Source organism: Tribolium madens, unplaced genomic scaffold, assembly GCF_015345945.1.
Source record: "Tribolium madens isolate multiple individuals breed KSU strain unplaced genomic scaffold, Tmad_KSU_1.1 Scaffold_71;HRSCAF=194;Tcas5.2_LG6, whole genome shotgun sequence".
Lineage (NCBI taxonomy): Eukaryota > Metazoa > Arthropoda > Insecta > Coleoptera > Tenebrionidae > Tribolium > Tribolium madens.
In genome coordinates, this window is record NW_025401041.1 from 3708679 (window position 1) to 3718093 (window position 9415).

The 9415-nt window shown below is 31.5% G+C and overlaps 1 protein-coding gene and 1 non-coding gene across 2 annotated transcripts in view; one reads left to right on the forward strand and one right to left on the reverse strand.

Annotated features, from left to right (window-relative positions):
• Nucleotides 1-9415, forward strand: part of LOC123009428 (zinc finger protein castor homolog 1-like) — a 110989-nt gene that overhangs the window by 47069 nt on the left and 54505 nt on the right. The window lies entirely within an intron of this gene.
• Trnae-uuc lies at nucleotides 1556-1627 on the reverse strand. Its single transcript has one exon. It is a non-coding gene; the product is annotated as a tRNA-Glu (tRNA).

A 9415-nucleotide genomic window follows, 5' to 3' on the forward strand; every position in this document is an offset into this window, starting at 1 on the left:
ATCAGTTTATTTGTTTCTCTTTTTTTATTTTTACATCACGATTTTGTATACCTCTTAGTACCGTGCGATCAAAAAAAAAAATAGAGTAGGCGGTGATTAAAGTCCTTCAGATGACAATCCTGATTTTTGACCGCGGAAACTTTGGTAAGTTTTATTCGTTTTGAGTGAAATAATGTTTACACTAGAGCAAAAATTTTGCAAGTTATTACAAAAATGCTGTACAAGACGAAAACGGTGAATGGTTATTTTCACTTTCAGTTTGTGTGGAAAATGTGTTGCCAGCTGTATTCCTAGATTAATAGTCGCCTACTCTAATTTAATTTTTTTTGATCGCACGGTATTATACTTGGGGAATTATTGAGAAAAAATAAACACAAAAATTATACCTAGACATCATTATTTATTTCTATTTATATTTACATACAGAGGGTTTTATAGCTGTTTTTATAATAAAATTGTCTAAGTGACACTTTTACTGAGGTTATTTTCAAAATTATTATGCAGGGTGTTTCGTTTTTATTGCAACAAATTTAAACAGGTGATAGAAAATTCAATTTTAGAACAAAAGTTTGTAAAGGAAGCTACACCCCCTGAAAGTGGTGTGTTTTTAATTGAGTTTTTTTTCCAATATTTCAGACACAATTTTAGATAAGATTACAAAATTTGGTACATCAACTGATAACCTTTATACACTTACACTTACACTTTTTAATCAGTGCCCAGTGGCGTCCAAAACCGGGGTAATAGGGTAAAAAGTACCCTACTAAAATTTTTAAAATTTTCAATTATTGATACAGAGTGAATTACGGATGACCACCGAGTGTTTTATCAGCGCCTGCTTTCTAATTTTCCCAAAAGCGTGAAAACGTGTTGCTCTCCTAACCACAAGTCCAAATAAACGGTTCCCTGCCCTCTAAAATTTTTCGTGTAGGTATTTATCCAAGCAATTAACAATCTCGCACGCGTCCGTCGTGCATCAGGTGAACCAACTTCCATAACACAAAAGATTTCGTTCTCATCGATGGATGGAGGAAAAAAATGAGACGTGCAAATCGTGTCGAATCGAAAAGAAGAAGGCGGAGTTGGTTTGCTCACGCGACGCCGGCCGACGACCATCATCATCAGAGGGGAACCTTCACCGGGAAGTTTCCAATAAATAATTACCTAATCGCGGCCATAAAGAAGACATCCGTGTCATCGACTACACAACAGTTTGACGTGATGCTCGCGCCAACATCCAGTAGGCCGGTCGGTAGTCGGATTCTCGGGTTACCACTACTTCTGCCCACGACTGTACCGTACATTCCAACGCAAGCACAGGCACACTCGATGCACGTGCTGGGACAAGACGTGACCGTTTTTTACCATTGGACCATGGGTCACTCGACATTTGGACCCAATATTACCCGATCTGGGCTTAACACTTAATTTCCACAATTTTACGAAAATGTCATTTTTCAACCAAAAAGTGTGATTTACTGATAATTATCAGGATTGGGTTCGATCCCCGATACCCAATTTTTTTTTTCAGCTTTTATTTGGAAAAAAAAAGAGATTCCGGTACCGGGAATCGAACCCGAGCCTCCTGGGTGAAAGCCAGGTATCCTAGCCACTAGACCATACCGGATGATGATAGGCATAGTGATAACAGACGTGATAAACATAAAGTAAAAAACAAATGAATGCGTTCATTGACGGACAAGTTGAATTGTCACCTGTCATAAGGTGTGTCGGGGCATTCAATGCCCACATACGAGCGTACAGTCACGTGCAAAAAACAAAACACAATTGAATATTGTGGGCGAGGAATCTAGTCCTCGCACTCCACAGCCAACTCGCGATTTATTTTTCTAGTTTGCGAAATGATGAATTAACATACAGGGTGAACAAAAAGTATGGAACCAAGCATTTTTCACTTTCTGAAAAAATATTTACAACATTAAAAACTAGTATAAAAATGACTATTTTTTAAAAATTAAATTTTTCGAAAAATCTATTAGTTTGTGGGTTCAACAGAATCTTTTTTTTCACAATTTTTTGGTCAAGGAATATTAACCAAAAATGTAATATGTCAAAAGTGCTTGAATTGTAATTTTCAGTATTGAAATTCGATTAGTCGAAAAAAATAGTTTTCTCATGGTGTCGGATTTATCGCGAAAAGTGTTTATATTTTATCGGTCAAAATAAATCGTCGATTGTGTGGGAACTGCTGCAATTAGCTGATTGGAAAACGCAGATTTAGCTGATTCCGAAATGGGAGTAAAAAAACTAAGAATTTCTACGATTGCACAATTATGTGTGAATTTAGCTTTCAGCACGTTATTATTGTGTATAAACAAATTGCAGACACGTTAAAAAAACTATATATGCAATATTATTAGGCAATGATTAATAAATAATTTAGTTTCCATAATAAATTTCATAATGGTTGTAAAAAAATTTACCTATTCATACACAAACAATTATATCGAAGAGGTGTCATTGAATTTTTCACATATTTGGCCGAATAACCTCATTCGTAAAATATAGTTACATATTTATAATAAATTTATTTTGGGAAATTTATGACTGATGATAGGTTTTATTGCAATGTTTTGAGTTTTATGAATTTTTTATTGATGGGTTTTCGTCATGAAATGACAAAAAATTGATGACAATTTGCACAATTAGGTTTCTCAGAAAATGAATGACAAGTTATTAAAATTATTCCAACATTTGCAAGTATAATTTTTCTCTGAAGTGAAAATTTAACAATAAAAGTAAATGCAAATTGATCCGTGGGTTTGCCCAAAAAAGACGCTTGAAATTTTATTTTAACCAATTTTTTTTCATTGTCATTTTGTAATTTCGATGTTTAGGTAATTCAATTTTTGGTCAACTTGAATTGAACATTGATGAATATCTGAAAATTGACTCGTCTCACATATCACTGTTGCCAATTTAATTTTAAGTCAGCAATTTTTTGGTTTTTAATTACCTAATTAATTAAGTAAATTTGATTCTAAGGCTTATAAAACAATAGCTGACAAATGACTTTAAAACCTAGATTAGATTAGGTTTTAAATTGAAATTACTGATCTCACATAAGTAGGTATACATATTTTAGTTTAAACAACTCTATTAATTTAGGTAAACCTGGGCTAAGTATTTAGTGCTTAACCTATTTACGCATACCTACTTATACCTAATATACAGGGTGTCCCACCTAAGACTTTTGGATCTAATATTTCTATTATTTGCCAACGGATTCTAACGGAATTTAAAATGTAGGATATATAGTGGGTAGAAATTAATATCACATTACTAAAACATGATTTTAACATAGCTTTTAAAAATGCTAAATTACTTAAAATTTGTATCAATTTGTTAATCGCCAATCAAAAATGCCATAAGCAAAAATCTGTCTTTGAAAGAGGTCCCGCGTACAAGAAAAAAGAATAAAATTGTCTAAAAAGTGGCTAAAGATGCAAAAACATGGGCGGCTATAAAAAAGAACGATATTACCGAATTTTAATCACTGTCAGGCGACAATGACTTTGATATTTGACGTTTATTGTTTTTCTAACTTTAAAAAGTTAATAACTTAATTTAGGAACTGCATTTATTGGGCTAACCAGTCCAGTACAACAAAAGATGATTAAAGATACCACCATTAGACCAATGCAACGGTTTTAAAAATTCTTAAAGTGTTTTAACTTAATTTAGCACAGGTTTTCAGGATTGTAGAAAATGTTACTTGAAGACGTATTGGTTAACTTAGATTAAATTCTTTCAAAAATTAGGTCAAAATTTTAACAACATAATCGACGTATTCCTACTGATTCAGACAAGTGATTTAGTTAATTTTTTGTGTATTGGTTTTTCATTATGTTGCATAAATTGCTTTTAAAAAACGATATTTTTAAGTTAAATAATAATATGTGTGGAGAGCTAGTCATTAAACAAGTAATTTTTTGGTTCATCAGCATAACATTAATTAAAAAGCAGATACTGTGTTTTAGCTTGAAGAAAGATTCCTTTCTTTGCATTTCCAATAAAGCGCACATCAAAGCCCATAAAAATCCCAACGTTTATATTTGTCCATTACCGTAGTACGAAGTCTTAATGTTACGGTCAACGAATCTCTCGACAAAGCCATCGGCGGCAACCTTCACCTAAAGCAAGAATCCTCAATTTGTTACTATGTACACAGAGTAAATCTGTGTATGTTTAACTGTATTCATGATCATCACCTCGCGTTTATTTTCATAAAATCGTGCAATTGTTCAATATTCATAAAATTCCGTCCATATCACCTTGAATGGGAAACTCTATACGTGTGTGAATGCGAACGCACCATTTTCACTTTTTAGTCTCAATCGCTCGGTCAGTTTACACGATTTTTATTTCTTTGATTCGGTAAAGGGGAGTGTTGGGTTACACAAAGGGTGCAAATTCGTAAATTTTCCCTTAATACGTTTCTCTGCATACGCGGAGGTTAATTACAAAATCGAGCAGATGGTGGAGGACGTCAACCACTCAAAGCCCCTCTATATTAGTGAAGGGTTGATACATCATCAGGAAAAAATCGAAAAAAAGTTTTTCTTGTCTTTAAAAAAGCTCGCTTAATAATAGATTTCTACCTTTATGGCATTATGAGTATTCAAATAAAAAGCCCGCACTATTGAAAAGGCACATCTGCAATGATAAAAGATTTTTTTCCAGTGAAACCCTACTAAAAGGATTCGAGCTTTTGTGCTTCCGTATTTGATTTTTTATTTGGTTAAGGTGTTAAAATTTGGTCGGTTTCAGGTAAGAAAATAAGCATCGTCGTCCGTGAACGTCTGCGTTTATGAAAAATGGCCGCAAATAAAACGTCCAACAATAAACGTCGAACATACTGTAAATCATTGTTATTTTATTAGTCGTCGGTCAAAATGGCCGGAGGAATTTCCATGTAAGCAACGCGCTGCTCGAATTGGGTTAATTATTTATTTAAATTCCTTGTCGTTTTTGGAGTGAAAAAAGTATAAATTCATCGAAGGTTTTGAATCACGAATGTGGAATACTTATCGATTAAAATTCAAAACATAGCCGGTTTAGTAAAAGGAAGTTCAGCTAACGATGTTTGAATTTTTATTTATAATATGGTGAAATAACAGCTCGATGTGTCCATTTCCGCCTCAAAAACAATGCCAATGCGCATTCCTAGCAATTCGTGGATTATTTTTTTATGTAGACGTGAGATTCGGACCCCAACTTGACCAAAAATAACTACACGATATCTCACACTGGGTCAACGATCTCAACAAGCACAAAATTATTACCATTTATATAAATTTTAGAAAATTTAACTACTCGCTGCGCTCGTTGGCAAATTTGAGCGCAGAATTCCAATGGTTTTTTTTATTTTCAACAAATTTATACAAAAATTTGCATCACCTGATTTTATTTTCAAGTAGGATGTTTCAGAAATGAGCTACAGTAAACAAAACTAAACAAATAATGAGTCATAGTTAAAAAGAAAAAAACTGAATAAATAAGCAAAATTCAAGAAAGATACTTATTAAAAAAAACAAAAAGAAACAAGATGCGGAAAAACTGGATTCAGTAAAGAATTAATAATGTACTTTTTTCTATTTTACGTCTGAAAGAACGCTTATTTCGATACCAAAATTGATGCTTTAATGAGCCATTTCAACACCAATTCGGGTGCTGAAATAGACTAGTACAATTTACTTTCTTGAGGTTAGTAATGGTGATTTTCAGCGGCATTTTGAGCGATTTCTCTTATTTCAGGAGGTGTGTGCATGAAATATCTGCAGTATATTTATTGTTAATTCAACAAAATTTTGAAAAATATTCCAGAGCTGTCGCTTCGAAAATCGAATTTTTCAAACTTTGTGACATTTATTACCAACCATCACCTTATTTGGGCAAAAATTCCTAAATTTTGTAAAATTGACTTTTATAATAATAATAATAAGTATTTTATTTATTATTTTCAACAGGATGAACCTATTTACAGGAAATGTCTAGCCTAAGAAACACAATACAATACAATAAATAATAAACAAATCAATAAAATGAATTATATACGCATTATACAAGTTACAAGATAAAATTCAATAATATTAGATTAATAAAATAAATGTTAGATTTGTATATAATTCAGTTAAATATTACTCCAGCAGCCTCTAATATTTTCCTTACGTTATCATGGTGTATATCACAAAGAGTACATATTTTATTAAAAAGAAACGTCATGAGTAAGATGGGAGATTTTATGTTAAAAAGTACGTAAAACGCGGAAAATAGAAAAAATAGCATAAAAAACTTGTTCCATAAGTCATTTGTGGGAACTCGTCTTTTATAAAACTCGCGCTTCGCTGCTCGTTTCATAAACCTGAACTCGTTCCACAACTTGGCTTACGAAACACGTTCTTTAATATACTATTTTCTTTCAAGTTGAAAATGGTATTTTTATAGTTTACAGTTCATTTATGAACTTAAGCATAAGTTAAAAGAAAGAATAAAAAACAAATACAGTAACAAAAACATGAAATTACACATCGTAATAAAGTTTTTGAGAAGATAAAAAACAACTGGGAAACAAAAAATACAAATAAATAAAACAAATAGAAGCAATAGTAAAAGAATACTGAACAGATATGTATAAACATTTTTGAAAAGGGTAAATTCGGGAGAGATAGACCAGCGGGATATAGGGCCATTGGAACTTGGAATAAATAAGCAAAATTTAAGAAGAATAGTAATATTAATATTAATTGATACTAAGAAGTAATATTGTTTTAGAAATGAGCTACAGTACAATTAATCATTGAGTTTTCTGTATTTCCTTGCAAGTTGTCTTATACAGGTTGATTCATGTAAAACTATGAGCTTGGCATTAATCATTGGTATTTTGATTTATAAAAATAAATAATTTGACTTGTCATTATCTTGTTGGTAAAACATTTTTGTACCTAAATGGAAAAAAATGAATATGTAAATTTTTATTCCAATGCTTTTTTTACTTCAACACTTGTTTCTGGTCATTCTGTTAGGAATTTCTCGACCGATTAAATGCGACATTCCAGAAATGTAAAATAAAATACCAATCAATGAAAAATAAAGTAATAAACGACGAATTTAATATTTATACACCCGCCTATTTACTTGTCTCTTTTTTAATGTGTTCTTAATGCTGGAAATAACGTAGTTTTAATAATTCATAAATCATTCATTTAGGTACCATAATAAAATTATTCAAGGCGACAAGAATTCTAACTAAATAATAACATGCTCACCAACATTCATTTCAATAATAACATAATGTAAATAGTCGAGTATAGTGACATATCGGCTTATTAACATGAGGAATTTCTTCTTTAATTATCTCAACGTGTGGGTACTAAAATAACGCTAAAACACTATTATTTCTTATCCTGCAGTTGAAAAATTTAATCACTAATAAATCCCGCGCAAGACATCTGCACGCGAAGCAGACAAAAACAAGCTTACCAACTGCGACAACGTCGATGACAAGTGGGCCACTCTTCCCGAATTATCATCATCAGGCACCGACTTTCGAAATTACACCCTGTTGATGTCAGTTCAGCTAAATGATGTCGCGCATTAAATGGGTAAAAAGTTGCGAAAATTTAAATGTTACAGCCGGCCCCTCATCCGTCATTGTCACCAACACCGTGTTGCCAACATCGCAAAAGTCCTCCTAAAACGTGTTACAACGCCTAATTAACATAAATACGATTTGCATAAATCCGGGGCGACTTTTTTTATTAATAAAACTAAATTTTCAATTTGAAAAAGTGCGCTTTAGTCATTTACAAATTAAGTCGTACCAACCTCGCAACCATCTGCTAGTTCAAAGACATAAATAACCCAAAAACCGTTTCGAGTGCTTTACGATTTTTTTATCTTTTCCCACAGACCGTGAAATTGGCGTAAATAGAACTTTTTTTTTTCGGGAAAAAAGAGATCACGAGGGCACCGATCTGTTTATGTATCGTTAAATGGCCATTACCGAGGTAACAATCGACACCACCCTTCGGAGGTGACCGGAGAAAGATAATTTAGGGGCACCACAAGACGGTCAAAAGGGACCACTTATAGCGACAATGAGCTAATGGTATTATCTACCTGTCACAACAAAAAAGTGTGAAATTTGCAGGGATGCAAATGGAAAATGCGTTTGACTCTTCAATCGATAAAATTTTTTTATTAGGGTCATAAATTCGAGAGCTAGTTCAATAAGTTTTTGCAGTGGTGAGATTTTGCTTCAATTCAATGAAATAAAAAAAAGTTGTAGACCTTTGAAATATTTAAAAATTGTAAGCATACAAGATTATTTTCACAGGCTGTTCCAATCAATGACAATATATTTTTTAAAACAAAACAAAAATTACTACAAAAACTAATAAAAAAATATTTTTTTTAACTTGAAAGAAAATAAAACTTTCTTAATTATTTGTTGGATCCAACACTATGTGATTTTTTTTTCTTTTTTCTGTATCATCAATCTTTATGTCTTGCTTATCCATCTCTCCCGAATTTACCCTATTCAGTCTTTATGTCTTGCTTATCCATCTCTCCCGAGTTTATCCTATTCAAAAATGCTCATATTTATTTGTTCTTTTATTATTTCCTTACTTTTTTTTATTTTGATTCTCAGTTTTCTATATTTTCAAAAACTTTTCCAAAGTTTACAACTCCCGTATTTACTTGAAAGAGTATTTAATTTGAACTTTCTTAATTATTTGTTGAATTCAACACTATGTATTTTTTTTCTTTTCTCTCTATCAAAGTCTTCATGTCTTATTGCTTATCCATCTCTTCCGAATTTACCCTATTCAAAAATGCTCATATTTATTTGTTCTTTTATTATTTCTTTAATTTTTTGTTTTTTTTTTATTTCCAGTTTTCTATATGTTCAAAAACTTATTGTTTCGTTTATGGGAATTTTTAAGTATTTTTGTATATTATATACCCCGAAAATAGAAATTTCAGAGATTCTTAGAATCGCGCAATTTAGAACTCTACATATACTTAAAGCGTAAAAACACTCTGTATATGACTATTGACTGTGTGACTTCTTTAATAAAATGTTTTTTTTCCTTTTTCTTTTTTTTTTTGCTTTTTTTTTTCTTTAGAAATTGATATTATAGATTTCGTATTTTCATAAATATTACCAAAATCCACACGGAAATTCAGAATCCAGAAATATGAATACTATAGAAACTTTTTTAGATGTTACAATTTCACCTATTTACAGAATTTGCTTATTTTCGGAGTATGAATATGATGATTTTGAAATTTTCAGATTTGATAATAATGAAATTATAGAAAAGTTGTGATTAAAAAAAGATTATTTGAGAATTGCAAAGAACTTTTTGAATTTTCTCTATTTTCTTTA